The following is a 19327-nucleotide window of genomic DNA, read 5'->3' on the forward strand; positions in this document are numbered from 1 at the left end:
GAGAGAGAGAGAGAGAAAGAAAGAAAGAAAGAAAGAAAGAAAGAAAGAAAGAAAGAAAGAAAGAAAGAAAGAAAGAAAGAAAGAAAGAAAGAAAGAAAGGAAAAAAGAAAGGATAACCAGATAACCAGGCTAAACATACCTGGACCCTTTGGATCCTCCGTCCGTCGACTTGATAGTCACCTCTCTAAACTGAGATCTTCATCTTCCTATGCAGCCTAGAAAACTGCAGTGGGGTTCTGTGAGGCCTCTATGTTCTGTCAATTCACCTCATTGTCCCTGTGACGACGGAGCCTCAGAACACCTGACACTTAAATAAGCCTTTACGTCACAGAGCACTGAGGCGGAAGTCTAATGTGGACATTTATTCTAGGTTTCTTGACACAGACCGGTGGGGGTGGGGGGTCTCTGTAGTGCCCATTCGATTTCGGAATTGATAGGCTCTCGATTCTCTGCATCTTACCTTGACACGCGATGCCCCTTGGGATCCTTTTGGCTCACTGTAGACCATACTCCAGCATAGAATTTACTGGAAGATACTTCCTGTCACTCTTTCTGGTGCCTTCTCAGAGGGAGCGGAGGGAGCAGATGAAGTATAAAGTGGATGGTTGCAGGAACTACTTTGTTCTACCATTCAGTGTCTGGTCCTTACTTGGACACTCTTTAGAACCTTGGACTACACTTTCCACTGACCTGAAAGGTGTCTTCTCAGAGCAAGGCTGACAATTCCCAGAGACCTCTCAAGGTGGAAGCAATGTGGCACTCACTTCACACAACTTTGCCTAGGACTTCTCAGGGATGGCAACAAGGGTGTGGGAAGAAATTAGAGAGGCTCCTTGGTTTGGGTTGGGCAGTCTTTGTGAGCACTTTATGAGTATCCTTACCCTACATCCTAATTTCTTTATTAAAGCTCCCTGGGGAATGCTGCTTCCCTGGAAGCTTGCATTTGCTCAATGGAAAACCTTGCTAAATCTAGGTTTAGCTCCCATTCAGGGGCTAGGAAGGGAAAGAACCAAGGCACTGTTTCAGGTCAGGTTGTGACCTATCAGGGTAAAAAGCATCGTCCTATAGTATTCTTTATTGGCAAAGCTTACTCTTTGGCACTTTCTTTTTTCATTTCAAGTACTTTTTTTCCCTAGGAATAAAAATATAATTAAAAATTAGAATTTTTTTAATTTTATTATTTTTTTGTGTGTACTGTCAAATCAGATCTGACTGGTACAGGAGGAGATTGTTCCTCCCTCTCCAGCAAAGCATCTGGTGGATTCGAACCTGCACCTATTGGATTGCAGTGAAAAATTAGAATTTAAATACAATATGATACTATCAAGAAAGATACACCTACACTTAAAAAATTTTAAGAGAATATTCCAAATAGTCTTATTAAGAATTAAGATAGGTATTCTGTTCAGAAGAACATTATCACCATATTCCTTTCAATATTATATAAAAGAAATACTGTTTTTCACTTTGGAGTCAACTGTGAGGTAATCATAAAACCGTAATTATTTGTTCACCTAGAAATAATATTGTAACATTTCTTTATCGTTTTAAAGGTGTAGTTTCTAAATTGAAGAGGCTGTGCAATTTTGTGATATTCTGCTTTTCTTAGGACAATATCACAAAATCAAATGCAGTACTTTAAAAAAACTTCACTTATAAAAAAGAATATTTTCCATAACTCTATAAAGTGTCTATATTTGTGTGTATGTATAGATTAATAGATATATTTTTGTTGTGTACTATAGAGTCAGAACTGACCCATACATGACCCCTGGGGGATTTTCAGAGGCAGTAAATTACTTTTGGGATTGCAGTGCAGTTTCTTAACCGCTACAGTTCTGTATTAATAGGTGTAAGTATCTCATGACAGAATCCTTACATTCCCTCTGATACTTATTAGTTTCTCTTATTTCTATTCTATTGTATTCTAAATTTTAATAACAATAATAATAAGCATAACATACCTCTAGAGTCACACTGTCTCAACCAATGCACACTGATCTGCCTCCTACCTGCAGCTTCTGACTGCTCTATCAATGAAGCAGAGAAAATGAATTGTCTCTAAAACACTGGGAAGAAACAAAGAAAGAGCTAGAAAAGATTTCCTTCAACCTGCTTTGTTATCTGCTGCCTTTTCCAGGCTATATAAATCTACATCAATTCTGTGAACCCACTCCCAGCGCATTACAGGACACAGGAGCACCAGTTGAATACAGTTCTTAGCCCTTCAAGGAATTCCTCTTGTTTTGTTGTTTAGATACTGTTTATTGTGTTTCTTTCCTTTACTCTTCTGTGTATCTCCATAGTTGAATTTAGGAACCAAAGGCAACAGCTTGAACTTTGTTGATAGATAGATAGATAGATAGATAGATAGATAGATAGATAGATAGATAGATAGATGATATATAGATATATAGACATATAGATATATAGATTAATTTCTACATTAAAGAAAAATATCATTTTAAAATCTCCTTTTAGTTGTGGTGTTGAAGAGGAGTCTTGAGCATACCATGGACCACAAAATACCAAGAAAACAAATAGATCTATCTTGGAGAGGACAAAAAAAAGTTTCTCCTTGGAAGCTAGTATTTTGAAGCTCTGTCTCACATATTTTGGGTACATGGCCAAGAGGGAATGGTCATTGGAGAAGGACATCATGCTCGGAAGGGAACAGTGGAGAGACAGTGCAGGAAAGGAAGATCCCTGATGAGATAGATACAGTAAGTGGGACAATGTGGGTAGGTGTGTTAGAGTTAGTGAGACTGCCTCAGGACCAGACACGCTTCATAGCTGTTGTACATAGGATTGCTATGAGTCGCAGGCAACTCAACAACATATAACAACAACAGCAGCAATAAAAAATAGGATGTATTCTCTATCTGTTAGACTCTTACCTAATTTTTAAAATAAACTTTTATACTGGCCTCCTTAAATATCTTGTCGAGTTTGTTACCAATTTAAACTCTATGTTGAGCAAATTATTTGAGAAGCTGGACTCTGTGAAGAGGAATGTGGTATCAGGAAAGGAAGGAGACTTATGCAGATGACACAGCCTTGCTTGCTGAAGTGAGGAAGACTTGAAGTATTTGTTGCAGAAGATCAAGGAGTATGGATTCATACTCCTTCATACAGTGCAGGAAAGGAAGATCCCTGATGAGACAGATACAGTAACTGGGACAATGGGGGTAGGTGTGTCAGAGTTAGAGAGACTGGATCAGGACCATACTGCAGCCTTCAGTATGGATTGAATGTCAAAGATTCTTACCACTGGACTGATAGGCAACATCATGATGGAAGGAGAAGAGATTGAAACTGTTAACAATTTCATCTTTTTTGTATCCACAATTAACACCCTTGGTACCAGAAGTCAGACAAGTAGGAGATGCATTACACTGGGAAAATCTGACGGTAGGGACCTCTCCAAATTATTGAGGAGTAATGATGTCAGTTTGAGGGCTAAATTGTGTCTGATTCAGGCTATAGTCTTTCTGATTACATGGTATGGTATGCATTTGAGAGCTGTACAGTAAATAAGGATGACAGAAGAAGAATTTATGCTTTTGAGGTGTGTTGTTGTAGCAGAGCACTGAACATCCTATGGATGGCCAAAAGAACAAACAAATATATCTTGGAGTGGATGCAGCCAGTATGCCCTTTGGAGACAAGAATGATGAGGCTTCATTTCTTATACTTTGGGCATGTTGCTAAGAGGGGATATTCCTTAGAGAAGCACATGATGCTGGGAAGGGTGGAGGGTTGGTGAAGGAGACAAAAGCCCTCAACCTCGTGGATTGACGTGATGACTGCCTCAGTGTACTCTAGAGTGTCAGGAAGTGCGAGGATGACACAGGATAGGACAGGTTCAGATCTTTTGTTCATAGGGTTGCTATGAGTCATATTTGACCCGATGGCACCTAACAGCAGCAACCACTAGATATCCATGGCTGGTAGCTTAGTGGTTGCACTGCCAAGCCAAAGGCACAAGGTTCAAATCTACCATCTGTTCTGAGGGATAAAGGTGGGAAATCTCTGAAAATCTGCTAGAGCGTCAGCTCTGAATCTTGATGGTACACAACAATAACAACAAACAAATCTTAAAGAGAGGAGAGTGCCTGTCTTTTCTCCATGCAGTGGCTGGTGGATTTATTAGCACCGTGGCTAGTGGCCTGATCCATTAAGCCATATGCCATCTTCTTGCAATAAATGTTTCCCCTTCCTCCCTCCCCCACCCCACACATATACATGTATACATCAACCAGGTGGATTTACACAGTGACTACAGCAATGGACTCCAGTGTGTCAGAGATTGTGAGGTTAGCACAGGATAGGTCAGCATTCAGATATATTGTTTAGAAGGATCACTATGAGTTGTACTTGACCCAACAGATAATAATAATAATAATAATAATAAAATAATAAAAATCATAATCACTATATATATAGTTATTGTTGTTAGGTGCCATCAAGTCAAGTGTGACTCATAGAGACTCTGTGAACAACAGATCAGAATCCTACTTTATGTGTCATAATCATCTGACACATTTGAGCCCATAACCACAATCTCTGTATTAATCCGTCTCGCTGATGATCTTCCTTTCTTTTGCTGACCCTTCACCTTTCCAAGAATGATGTCCCTTTCCAAGGAATAGCCTCTCCTAACAACATTCCAAAAGTATATGAGACAAAGTTTCACCATCCTTGCCTCAAAGAGCACCCTAACATCAGCAAAGATATCCACCCTTCCGTAGCCTCGTCTGAATCCAGCTTGAGTTTTTGGAAATTCTCTGTAGATGTACTGTTCCAATTGTTTTTAAAGACTCTTCAGCAAGATTTTACTTGTAATGTGATACTGATGTTGTTTGAGAATTTTCACACTCTGTTAGATCACCTTATTATTTTTTTTTGAATGGGAATGAATGTGGATATCTTCCAGTTAGCCATATAGCTGTCTTCCATGTAGAAATAACATCTGCCAAAACTACATATGATCATCAGTCTAGTAATTGTCATCTACCCATGTCTGTCTTGCTTGTCTACCTACACATCTGTTGTTGGCTACATTTCATGTGTTTCACTCTTTCTTAATAATAATGTGCTGATGATTCCAATGTGCTGATGATTCCTTTACTGCATATTACTTTTCTCTTCACTCATTTTATTGAGTTTATTTTTAAAAATTACTTTTTCTCCCTTATCCTTCCTTTTCCATCCCTGGAAACTATTTAAGAATGATTAAGTGTATAAACTTTCATTAACTTTTAAGAATAATCATGGTCCTATATAATATTTTACAATTTGTAACCGAACATCAGCAGAGAACTGTCTGAAGTGCAGGCTGGGTTTAGAATAGGCCATGGTACTAGGGATAATATGTCTATTGTTACGTGGATCTTGGCTGAAAACAGAAAATACCAGAGAAAATATCTGTCTTTGTTTTATTGACTATGCAAAGGCATTTGGCTGTGTAGATCACAATAAACTGTGGCTGACTCTGAGAAGAATGGGAATCCCAGAATACTTGATTGTGCTTATGTGAAACCTATTCTTGGACCAGGAGGCAGTCATCAGAACAGAGCAAGGAAACACTGCATGGTTCAAAATTGGGAAGGGTGTGTGCCAAGGATATGTCCTATCTCTATATCTTTTCAATCTATATGTGGAACAGAAAATCCAGGAGGCTGGGCTCTCTGAGGAGAAATGTGGCATCAGAATTGGAGGTAGACTCATCAACAATCTGTGGTATGCAGATGACACAATCCTGTTTGCTGAAACTGAGTAGGACCTGAATCGCTTGCTGCAGAGGGTCATGGGCTGCAGACTTCAATATGGACTGAAGCTCAACATCAAGAAAACAAAGATTCTCACCACCGGGCCAATTGGCAGCATCATGATAGGTGGTGAAGAGAATGAGACTGTTGAAAGCTTCAGTTTGCTTGGCTCTACAATCAACACTCGTGGTACCAGCAGCCAGCAAATTAAAAGACAAATTGCATTGGGAAAATCTGCAGTCAGAGACCTCTCCAAAGTACTGAAGAGCAATGAAGTCAGTCTGGAGACTAAAGTGTGCCTGATTTAAGCATGGTCTTTGCAATTACTTGCTATGCATCAGAAAGCTGGACAATGAGTAGGGCTGATTGAAGGAGAATGGATGCCTTTGTGCTGTGGTGATGGAGAAGAGTATTGATTATACCACGGATTGCTAGGAGAACAAGTTCATCCCAGAGAGGATGAAGCCAGGCCGCTCCTTGAAGGCATGGGTTCTGAAGCTTCGTCTGACATATTTTGGACATGTTGCAAGGCGGGATCAGTCCTTGGAGAGGGACATCATGCTTGGGAGGGTGAAGGGACAGCACAAGAGAGGAAGATCCTCGATGATTTGGATTGATTCAGTGACTGGGATAAATGTGGGTAGGTGTATCAGAGACAATAAGATTAGCACAGGATAGAGCAGGGTTTAGGGCTGTTGTACATACAGTCACTATGACTCGATGGCACATATAAACAACAACAACAATTCTAAAAATAGTGTAGTGGTATAAGACCAGTCTTGTCTGACTTCTTTTAACCCACAAAGGGGAAGAGACCTCATCAACATCATCAACAACAAAATATCAATATTTATGAGATCATATATGCCTCTATGATTCTGTACCTACTTCTTTCTGTTCTATCATCAACTCTCCCTCCAATGACTCATTACTCCACCACACTGCATCTATTAATTAATTCATTGATTAACTCATTGCAATGGCTATATTGAACTTGTAGATCATACTCATATTATTAGGTACATGATGAAAAAAAATATCTCAGTTTGGAGACTAAGGTGCCCCTGATTCAGTCCATGGTCTTCTCAGTCATCTTCTATGTATTAGAGAGTTGTAAAATGAATAAGGATGACAGAAGAATTGATGCCTTTGAGCTGTGGTGGTGAAGAAGAGTACTGAGTATCCCATGGACTGCCAAAGGAACAAATATATATGTTGTCTTGGAGACGGTGCAGCCAGAGTGCTCTCTGGAGGCAAGGATGGCAAAGTTTTGTCTTTCATACTTCGGACATGTAGCTAGGCTTGGATATTGTTTGTAAAGGGACATCATGCTGGATAGATGGAGAGTCAGTGAAGGAGAGGAAGATCCTCAATGAGATGGATTGACCCAGTGGCTTCAGCAATGGGCTCTAGTGTGTCAGAGGTGATTACAACAGCACAGGGTAAGGTAAGTTTCAGGTCAGCTGCTCACTAAGAGTCATACTTGACTTAGTAACAACTAACTACAATTCAAGTTAAAAACAGGATATAATTCTTCATTAAGGACAGCTTCTCAAGCCTACTCATAAGTCCTCTGACATTCAGCCTTTGGCTTTACGCCAGTGTTACCCAGGTCTTTCAGGCCTGGCAATTATGGTATGTATCTCTCTCAACCTTCCCCACCCAAATCCCGCCCCTATTCTCCAATAAACTTGGGCAAAGGCCCTTATTTTATTGCATACTGATATGCAAGAGACAGGGGCAATGAGCTTTCAAAAATGTGTTTTCTCCCTCTAGGAAACTATGAGGAATTTACGTAGAGGAGGGACAAAATGGCAGGATTGTTTTGGTCAGTGTCTTAGAATAATTAGTCTGATCTTATCAATGATCCAGAGATAGTTTGTGCTATCAATATATCAAGGCTTAGAGGAGTAACTCCTGCTTATAGATTATAGGAACAGAATGGAGTGGGCAAAAGAAGGCCTTTAGTTTGATAAACTATGTTGTTCCACTAGACTAAGGAAACATTTTTGTTCCCTTAAGATAAAATATTTCTTGTACCTCTTCTGTGTCAGCCAGTTCGTTTTGGTACAGTGACTCTGTACTTCCATCTTCTTTTAAAGCTTCAGGAATCATTCAATATTCTGCCCATAGCATCCTTTAAGTATTGCAACTTGCAACTTGAATTTGTTCCTCAGTTCCTTCAGCTTAAGAAATGCCAAGTGAGTTCAGCCGTTTTGATTTTCCAACTCCACCTTCTTGCACATTTCATTATGATACTTTGCCTTTTCCTCCCAAATTGCCCTTTGAAATCTTCTATTCAGCTCCTTAACTTCCTGATTTCTTTCCTTTACTTTTGCTTCTTGGCACTCTAGTGCAATATTCAGAGTCTCTTCGGGCATCCATTTTGGTCATTTCTTGTTCCTCTTTCTTTGCAATGACCTCTGGCTTTCTTCATGGATGATATTCTTGATATCTGCCCAAAGCTCATCCAGTCTGTTCATTAGCGTTCAAGGCCTCAAACTTGTTCTTGAGTTGGTTTTTAAATTCAAGGGGGGTAGACTCAAGATCAAATTTTCCTGTGGAGATGATTTAGCCTTCTTTTGCTTTAATTTGAACTTGCATATGAGTAGTTGATAGTGTGTTCCACAACCAGCACCTGGGTTAAATGTCACTGCTGATGTTGAACTTCTCCAATTATTCCTTCCACATATATAATCTATCTGATTCCTGTGCATCCCATCAGATGAAATCCATGTGTATTGCCTGCATTTATGTTTCTTATCAAAGGTATTTGCTATGAATAAATCATTGATTGTGCAGAATTCTATCATTCTATCCCCAGCCTCATTTGTGTCATCACCACATCCACATTTTCTGACTACTGATCCTTCTTCCTGGTTCCCAACATTTGCATTCCAGTCACTCATTATTATGAATGCATCCAGGTTGCATGTTTGATTGATTTCTGACTGCAACAGTTGGTAGAAATCATCTATTTCTTCCTCTTTGGCTCTGGTTTTTGGTGCATAAATTTGAATGATAGTGGTATTAACAGGTTTTCCTTGTATGCATATGGATATTATCCTGTCTCTGACAATATTATGTTTCAATATGAATCTATAAATGGCCTTTTTAATATGAAAGTGACCCTGTATTTTTCTCACCTTTTCATCTGCAGCATAATAGATCATATCTGATTCAAAATGTTCCATGCCAAGCCATCTCCTTTCTTCCTAATATGTCAATATTTATGCATTCCATCTATTTCTTAATGATGTACAGTTTTCCTACATTCATGCTTCTAATATTCCATGTTCCAATCATTAGTTTCTGCTTACAACTGTTCCTCCTGTTTTGTATTTCCAAATTTGAGGTCTCAGCCTCAGTTGCCAGATCTATTAGTCTAAGTGTTGCTCTACTGTACAAAGGGTTTTTGAAGGCCTGTTATATTTCAGAGCTGGATAGCCAATCTTTCTTCCTAGTCTGTCTTAATTTGGATGCATAGGCAACTCGAGGCCACATAACAACCACAAATCCAACAAGATAAAATGTTAGTCTTACAGTAATACAGGTGCTGTAAAAGGTGGTTATTTTTGTTACGTGTTGATTAGGACTTACAGTAACCTTATGAACAATGGATCTGAACCTTACTCTATGCTGTGCTGTGCTCATCTTCTATAATATACTGGAGCCCACTGTGTTAATCCATCTCCTTGAGGGTCTTCCTCTCTTTAGCTGACCCTCCACTTTTCCAAGCATGATGTCCTTTTTCAAAGACTAGCCCTTTCTAACAACATGAATGATAGATTATTGTTATTGTGTGCCATCAAGTCAGAACCAACCCATGCCTGACCCTCAAGCTGGAGGAGACTTCCTGAAGAGGAGCTGGTAGAGTCAAACACTCTGTGCCTTTGGGAATGCAGCACAACTTCTTACCACTATGCCAGCAGAGCTCCCTAGTGAAAGGCTAGTCTATTATTATTATCTGTTAGTTTCAAAAGAGAGTCCTTTTTCCTGAAATACTTTTAAATGTTAGTTTGACATTATTACACTCACATTCAGTCACTGCTGTGGAGTTGGTTCCCACTCAAAGTGATCTTGCATCAGACTTATAAGGCTGTAAATTTCCATGGGAGGAGACCATTCACCCCTCTCCCTTTTAAAGATATCAAACCAAATCCACTGTGTTGAGTTCATGATGAACTTCACTGGGTTTCTTACACTGTAAATCTTAACAGCTTGTTGTTGGGTGCCATTGAGGCAATTACAACTCAAACCAACACTAGGGGCAACAAATCTGAACCTTGCACCATCCTGCACCATCATCCAACATCTTAAGAGAGGTTTATTTCCTGCCACCCCCCCCATCGCCCCGCGTGGAGCAGTTAGTCAATTAGAACTGCCTCCCTTTTAGCTACCAGCTCAGTTCTCACTACACTAAGTCACTAGAGCTGGAATATTAAATTGGGGTACCTAACTCATTGCCATGGAGTGGAAATGGACTCATAGCTGACTCTCTGGCTGGTTTATGAAGCTATAAATCACACTGGAGGAGAGTGCTCATTTTTCTCCTGCAGGGCCACAAGTGGATTCGAACTGCCAGAGATAATGTAGCCTTTGTGCAGCGGCTCAATTTAGTATGCTAAGCTGAGTCTCCTCCAAATTATTACAGATTAGTTTCCTGTTACTCTACTGTAGGTAGCAGATTCAGCTGTGCCAGGCCTGTTGTTGATCACAGGGAGAGAGTTTCTGAAAGTGGAGCCATCTAGTTTGGGAGGTCCCAGAACCAAATTAAAAAAAAAAAAAAAAGAGAGAGAAAGCTTGCCTTCAGGTGGAGCAGGGATAGGGCCGCCCAGAATATACTGTTGACCAATTATTTGGTTGGAGAAGGGGCGGGAAAGTCACTCCTCTATTCCCCAAGAGGTATGAGGAACAAGAGGAAGATTGCACCTCTCATTGCCTCCAGCCGTTGGTGAGGACATCGCTGCAGTTCCCGGTTTCCAGCCAAACAGAAAAGCACCACAAAAGGTAAAAAATGACTGCGCTGTGCCAGATATGTTTGCAGTTTACTGCTCTTTCTCTCCTTTTCAGTGTGTTTCTTCCATTTCATCCAATAGTCAGTGTTTGAACTAGTTCTTTTAAATTTCTGTCGAAACTCAGGGTTCCAAGATTTTCACGCGTTTCTGTTACCTTTGCTTTCTGAAGTGTTGGATTTAAAGGGTCTGAGCTGCCTCTCTGCTGTATCTGCCATATCACTAAGTGGCTGGGGGAGATTTGTGGACATACTTTAAGGAGCTCGGGTAGTATAGTCCTTAGAAAACTGTGTCGCTGACGAAAACGCTCTGTCTCTGGAGTGGTTCGAACCTACTAGCAGCAGTTCCATCGGAGAAAGACGGACAGTCTCCTCCCATAAGATTACAGCTTCCAAAAACCTTCTCCACCGTCAGCAATGAGTGGGTTCTAACTTGATGACAGTGAGTTTGAAAATGAGAACTCTGTTATGGTCGCCGTTTGTTGTTGTTGTTCTCTTTTGACCACTGAACCTTTCTATTTTATCGCACTGCTCGACTCTAAACGCATTGCCCTGGAACCGCCATTTTATGATCTTTTAGTTTTCCCTTTATCTTCAACACTTTATTTCAGTTGTTTACTTAAGGGGGAAAACCAGAGAGACATAGACACATCGATAAAGATATACTATAAAAGAACTAACACTCATCTCTGTTCCGGTTTTATAGTATCGTGTTCTCAATTTGGGCTTATTTTAATAAATGCCTTTGATGCTATTAATCATAACAATAGTTATTAGAAATATTTCTGTTTTCTCTGAAGTCAGTTGTTCATTTATTTTGGTGTCCGTGATTCATTTGGAAGGATTTACTGTAGTCTAATGAGTTAGAGACCCTTGCGTATCAATTCCACAAGACCATGAAGCAACAGAAGTTATGATTTCTCATTGTGTGAAAATTTGTCAGCTTACAAGGAATTCACTTTGAAGTGAAAAACATTTCTATTTTTAAGCATAGTTGCCTGCCATTCCACACTGGCCTAGTGCGGACTGAGCTTGTCGAAACGTGAACTTAGGGGGACATTGCTGGACTCTGATAACCTCTCCAAGAGTCTACGCTGTAGTTTTGTCTCGTTTCTTGGTCTCTGTGCAGTTCACACTTAGCAGCTTCTTTTAACTATATGCCTTAAAAATCCCTTTAAAATAATTTTAATGAGATTTTTCTCTGGAAGAACAGAGATGAATCTGTTTCAGAAGCTATTGTGATACAGAGGTCTCCTCTCATGTCTGTTAATAATTAAATGCTGGGCTCCAATTCTGACATATCCAGGCTCTATATTCTTAGAGACCTGAATTTTTCTCACACTCATCTTCTTTGTAAAATGAAAATAGAGATGCCTACAATGTTGTCTGTAATAAAGGGGCGTTTATAATCAAAACACCTAATACTATATAGCTGGAACATACTAAGTAGTGTATCAGTTTTTGGGTTTTTTTCTGCCCTTTAACTTTGAAATATTGATGATTCAAACATGAAAATATTTTTATCCTACTAACAAATGTCCACATTCTAACAGAGGGACAAACAAACGCAAAACAAACATATTACACGATTAGAATATGATTCGACATGTGTTAAAAATGTTTTGCTTATGATGTGTATATAATCTGAGGATCATGGAAAACGTGTTAGAGTGTTTGAAGAAAAATCAAGCAAAAGTTTACATAGGAGGTAATGGTTAATGTACAGAAGAGGTTGTTGTTGTTTGGTGTCATCCAGTCAACTCTGACTAGAAGTAATGGTTACAATAAACATATAGAAAACGATGGCTATCACCCTCTAACAGAGAAAGACTTTCAGGGAAGTAGGTTGAAACAATGACTGTAACAATGGGCTCAAGTATATCAGAGATAGTGAGGATGGAACAGAACAGGACAAGTTTCACATCCATTGTTCATAGGGTTGCTATGAATCATTGGCATCAGCTCTATGGCATCTAGAGACAATTATAATCTGTAGGCTTGCATACGTTGTTAAATTGCTCTTTAAATGTCTCTTTGCCTTGACTAGGTAAATAATTCCTTATTCTTTGACTTTTTCAAAGAAAATTTAAATTATTTTACTTTAAGTAGAAAAAAAGACATTTGAGCTTTATCATGATAATATGTAGTTATCTATCAGTGTGTACCATATCCTGCCCTATATTCTGTCCAAATAACAATAATAAGTAACTCTTTCTGCCACCTGTGAATGTACATCCTAAAAGATAATTTGTGTATAGAAAAGATTAAATAGCTATATGTGCGTATAAACATATTTTTATCTCTTTAAATTAATTACTGCCAATATAGCTACAAACAGTAACCTCAGTAAAAATGAAATATTGTTTTGGAAAAGCCGTTATTATTCTTCCTTTTTGTTCCCATTGAGCCATACAGTTGTTGTTGTTGTTGTTGATTGTCACTGAGTTGAGCATGACTCATAGCAACCCTATGAACAAAAGGCCTGAAGCCCTTCTATAACTATCGACATTTATTAAAGTTCATAGAGTTTCCAGAGGCATGTTGTTTAGGAAGTGGATGCCACTCCTTCCAAGAGCCATATAGGCTCTCATATAAATATTTACACTTTATATTTTTATAGAAATCTTATTTATAGATATATATTTTTTTCTCCATCTTTCTTCAAAGTTACCTTGATGAAGACAATGTAATATCTTTAATATCAAAGATATTTCCTTTTAAATGAGTGACAAAGCCAAAAGAAAATAAAAGAGTAGAACAGTAAAACTTTTCAGAGGCAGTAAATCACATGGGAGGAGATTGCCCATCCTTCTCCCACAGAGCCGGTGGTGACCTTGAACCCTGTGCCTTTGGGATTGTAGCAGAGCTCCTTGCTGATAGGCCACCAGAGCACCCCTAGTGTGATATACATTTCTATAGATCCAGGGCACTTAATAGAAGTGAACAATATATTTGATTCTGCACTTTCTAACATTGTCAGTAAAGAAACAGCCATTTACATGATTCAGTATGATTAAAAATTTTAAAATAAAAGACTTGCCAGATGAAAGTTAAGCCAAAATCTCCCTTATTTTACAACCAGCCATTATAAAAATGATGTTGTTATTTGTGTGCCACTTTAAATCATATACTGTGACTTTTCTTCTTACACCAACTATGTTGCATAGAAATGTCATTATTCCATTATTCTGCCCTCAGCTGTGAGGATATGATATATCCTCAATTTCCACTTTTCAGTTCAGTTCTCATATCATCTTCCCATGCAGTGTTGTTTTTCCATGACTTTAACCATCCAGAGTGAATTCAGACATCAAAAATTAAAAGGGTGGCATCCTTCAGACTGCTAAATATGCAGTAAGTAGTCACAAGTTTGGGAGTCCTCAGTACACCCTGACTTTTGGCCCGTTGACTACACATTCCAAGCTTTCACTCTTATCTCTTCAGTATACCAACTACCAACTTGGGAGTCCTCCTAAGCTCCCTGTCTTCTGATTTGATGGCTCCTACTACTCTCATAGCTTCAAAAATCCGCTCACAGAAAGCACAGTATGTACAATTAGATATTTAGTTTAGTAAAAGGGTACAATTAGATTTAACGTAAAGAAGAAATGCTTGGAGCAAGGTGCAAGAGGAATGGTTCCTAAGGTGGAGCTTTCTATTATGTCATAAATACATAGTGTTCTCCCATGTGTATTAATATTGTTATTTAATCAGGAAGCCCATGCAATTTGCATGACCCAGAGCCTTTATTAGGACCTCCAGGCATGATTGATTAAATCATGCCTCTTCCTCATCTCCCAGGTTAGCTGATATCAGGTTACACAGTGATCTTTCTGGTTTTTCCTCGACGCAATAATTAGAACACATTCTTTGGTATAATTTAAAGCACAAAAGCATTTTAATTTCTCAGCAAATTGCAGAGATTTAGAGTGAACTCTCAGGAACCATAGACATGGCCAAATCACTTTGCTTAAGTAATTCTTTACCCTACCCAACACGTGTTTCCTAAGATTTACATATATTTTTATGTACAGGGAAGTCGGAACTTTCCCATAGCTGACCCTCTACTGACTTTTCAGAGGCAGTAAATTACATGGGAGGAGATTTCCTATTTTCTCCCACAAAGTAAGTGGTGGATTCAAACTGCATGCTTTATGATTGGCAGCACAGCTCCTTAACATTAGGCCACTAGTGCCTATATATGTTTCCTAAGATTTAAGTACAAGTCCATCAAATAAATTTTCTTTTTCCCTACTTTCAATCCATTACTATCTATTTCTTTCATTACCATTGAGCCATAACGGACTAAGCTGACTCTCCAGCAGGTTTTCAGAGGCTGTAAAGAGGACAGAAAGAGATTGCCAGTCTTTTTTTGCAGAGCAACTGGTGAATTTGAACTGCCTGCCTTGGTGTTGGCAACATAGCTTCTTACCTACTAGGCCACCAGAGCACCTTCACTCTGTTACTTTGCTGTTGTATACCATTGATTTGAAACGGACTCATAGCTGACCCTCTAGCAGGTTTTCACAGACTACAAGTTGCATGGAAAGAGGTTGTCCATCTTTCTCCCACAGAATAGCTGGTGAATTAGAACAGCAGCCTTGGTTAGCTGTGCAACTTCCCTATGGCCTATACCAGTAGAGTTCTCTAAGACTTTAGTGGCTGTATAAAATAATAACCATAATATTAAATATAATACCACATAGGTTAATTTCCTGTACTCTCAACACTGGACAGGTAGGTGACATGTAGATTGAGGAAAGCTTGAAACTGTCAACAACTTCCTCTTACTTGGATCCACAACAAATACACTTTGTACCAGTAGTCAGGAGACCAGATTCATTGGGAAAGTCTATGGCTAGGGACCTCTCCAAATTACTGAGGAGCAATGATGTTACTTTCACGTTTAAGGCGCACCTGATTCAGACCATCTGTGCTACTAAGAGCTGGACAATGACAAAGGATGACAAAAGAAAATGGATGGCTTTGAGTTGTGGTGTTGGAGAAGAGTACTGAATATTCCATGGACTGCCAAAAGAATAAACTGATTTGTCTTGGAGAAGATGAAGCTGGAGTGCTCCTTGGAGGCAAGGATGGCAGAGCTTTGTCTCACATATTTTGGCCATATTGCCAGGAGAGGAAATCCGTAGGAAAACGACATCATGCTTGGGAAGGTGGAGGGACAGCAAAGGAGAGAAAGACCCTCAATCAGGTGGATTGAAACAGTGACTGCAAAAAAAAAAAAAAAAAGAAACAGTGACTGCTGCAATGGGCTTGAGTGTCTCAGAGATTGTGAGATTGACACAGGATAGGACAGGGTTCAGAGCTGTACTCAATTCAAAGACATCTAACAACAACCCCAATTCTAACATCTGGAGGATAAATAAAAGCAGTATTTCCTCCAAACTTTGGCACTCAACATCAGTAAGTAAAATCTCCAAATTAAGTGCATTTTTAACCATGATACTATATTTTTGGACTACAAATTGAAGATTAAGATGGTAAACATCCTTTATTATTTTTTAAAAAATTTATGTGGTTTTTACCCAATGAAAACCATTTTCCTTATCTTTCATGATTTGGATTTAACCTCCAAATTTTATTTTAAATAAAATTTTTGGTGATTGTTTTAAATGCCTAAATTTAGAGCAGTTTAGGATTCACAGGAAATTTACAAAGATAGTTCAAAGATTTCCTGTATACCTCCATATAATTTTTCCTCTTATAAACATTTTAAATGTGAGTGCTATGTCTGTCGCAATTACTGAGCCAATACTGATACATTATCATTAACCAAAAGACACTTTATTCTGATTTCCTTAGGGTTTTTTTCCCTTTTGTTTGGTATTTCAGGATCTCATTCAAGACAGTGCATTGCACATTGTAACCATGTTTCTCCTTGTGCTATTTTCCTTGTGTTTTTTCCCCTTTTGTCCCCTTTATTGAGATTTTAAGGAAAGTTAATAGAAAATTTGGATATCCATTCATTTGCAATTGCACATTTTCCTCCTTGTCCCTTCTGCCCCCCAGTTGGCTTTAGTTTTGGATAAAAAAAAAATCCTCTCCTTGTTATACAGTACCCTCCCAGTCCACTTTACTGTGCAACTCTTATTCTGGACTCTTGTCATGTATTCCTTTTATACAGTTCTCTCCCTCATTTGTTCAATGCCATGTACATTATCCTCTCTTTTCTTAGTTCTCCCCCAACCCCTATGTCAATCTTGTTTTAGAACAGTGGCATTATGCAGTATTTGTCCTTTTGTGACTGAGATATTTCACTCAGCATAATGTCCTCCAGGGCCAGCCATTTTGTATAAAAATTCTTAAGTTCCTTGTTTTCAAGTGCTATATAATATTCCATTGTGTGAATATACCACCGCTTCTTTATCCATTCATTTGTTGATGGGCACTTGGGTTGTTTCCAGCTCTTCTCTACTATGAACAAAGCAGCAATAAACATGGTTGTGCATATATCTGCTTGGATAGCAGTTCTGGTTACTTTAGCATATATTCCCAGTAGTGGAATTGCTGGGTCAAATGATATTCTATTTCCAACTTTTTGAGAAAGCACCACACTGCCTTCCCGAGTGGTTGCACCATTTTATATTCCCACCAAAAGTTAATAAGAGTTTCAGTTTCTCCACAACCTCTCCAGCATTTGTTGTTTGCTGCTCTGTTGCATTTTGCTATTAGTACTGATTTGCATCTCTCTTAGAGCTAGGGATTTTGACCATTTCTTCATGTGTTTGTTCGCCATCTGAATGTCTTCTTTGGTGAAATGTCTATTCATATCCTGCGCCCATTTTTCAATTGGATTGTTGACCTTTATCTAGTTGTGGTGCTTGAGTATTCTAGAAATTTTAGATATAAGTCCCTTATCAGACATGTCATTGTCAAATATTTTTTCCCATTCTGTGGCTTCCTTTTTTACCCTGTTGGGGAGATGTTTAGATGTGCATAGGAATTTGATTCTTAGAGGGTCCCATTCATCTATTTTATCCTATCCTGGTTGTAGGTTTTTCAGGATGCTTGGAAGACTGTTCACGTTGTGGATTAATGTTTCTAGGGTTCTTCCAAACTTTTCTCTAATGAATTTTATAGTCCTTGATTTTAGTCCTAGGTCCTTGATCCACTCTGAGTTGTTTTTTATGTATGGTGTAAGGTGTGGGTCTTATTTGAGTTTTCTACAGATGGTTTTCCAGTTTTGCCAACACCATTTGTTTAAAAGGCTGTCGTTTCCCCACTTAACAAATTTCATCTCCTTGTCAAAAATCAGTTGACCATAGGTAGATGGGCTGATTTCTGGGTTCTCAATTTTGTGCCATTGATCTATGTGTCTGTCATTGTACCAGTACCACACTGTCTTGACTACCATGCCACTGTAGTAGGATTTGAAATCAGGGAGTGAGATACCTCTACCTTGTTTCTCTTTTTTAAGGAGTACTTTGCTTATTCGGGGCCTCTTTCTATTCCAAATGAAATTGGAGATTGCCTTTACCATTTTGTTGAAAAATAGAATCGGTATTTGTATTGGGATTGCATTGAACGTGTAGATTGCCTTTGGTAGTATTGTCATTTTCACAATATTGAGTCTTCCTATCCATGAGCAAGGGATATTCTTACATTTCTCCAGATCTCTTTTTCTTTCTCGTAGTAATGATTTATATTTTTTAGTAAGTCTTTTGTGTTTCTATTTGTGTTTTCTCCCAAGTATTTAATTTTGTGATTAGCTATTGTGGTGGATATTATTTTTCTTAGCTCCAGCTCTATATTTTCTTTGTCACTGTAGAGAAATCTAATTCATTTTTGTATGTTGCTCTTGTATCCTGCCATTTGGCTGAATTGGTCAACTATGTTCAGTAGTTTTCTTGCTGAGTCTTTGGGGTTTTCTAAGTATACTATCATATCATCTGCATATAGAGATAATTTTACCTCCTCTTTGTCTATTTGGAAAAGTCTTATTCCCTTCTCTTTTCTTGCTATTGCTAAGACTTCTAATACAATATTGAATAGGAGAGGTGATAGTGGGCATCCTTGCCTAGTTTCTGTTCTCAAAGGGAATGCCTTTAATCTCTCTCCATTGAGAACAATGTTGGATCTCCAATTTGTGTATATACTTTTACTATGTTGAGGAAATTCCCTTCTATTCCTATTTTTTTTAGTGTTTTAATCACAAAAGAGTGTTGGGTTTTGTCAAAGGCTTTTTTTGCATCAATTGATAGGAGCATGCTGTTCTTATTCTTTCCTTTGTTAAGGCGATGAATTATACAGATTGTTTTTCTTATGTTGAACCATCCTTGTGTACCTGTTATGAATCCCATTTTGGTCATGGCGATTTTTAAAAAAAATGTATCCGTTTGCTCGGCTCCACGGCCAACACTCTTGACACCAGTAGCCAGGAAATAAAAAAAACCACATTGCGATGGGAAAGTCTGTGGTTAGGGACCTCTCTAAAGTACTCAAGAGCAGCGGTGTCTCTCTGGAGACTAAGGTGCGCCTGATACAGGCCATGGTTTTTGCAATCACTTGTTATGCATCAGAG

The sequence above is a fragment of the Elephantulus edwardii genome, unplaced genomic scaffold (assembly GCF_000299155.1).
Source record: "Elephantulus edwardii isolate Elephantulus edwardi_28Jun2011 unplaced genomic scaffold, EleEdw1.0 scaffold00016, whole genome shotgun sequence".
NCBI lineage: Eukaryota > Metazoa > Chordata > Mammalia > Macroscelidea > Macroscelididae > Elephantulus > Elephantulus edwardii.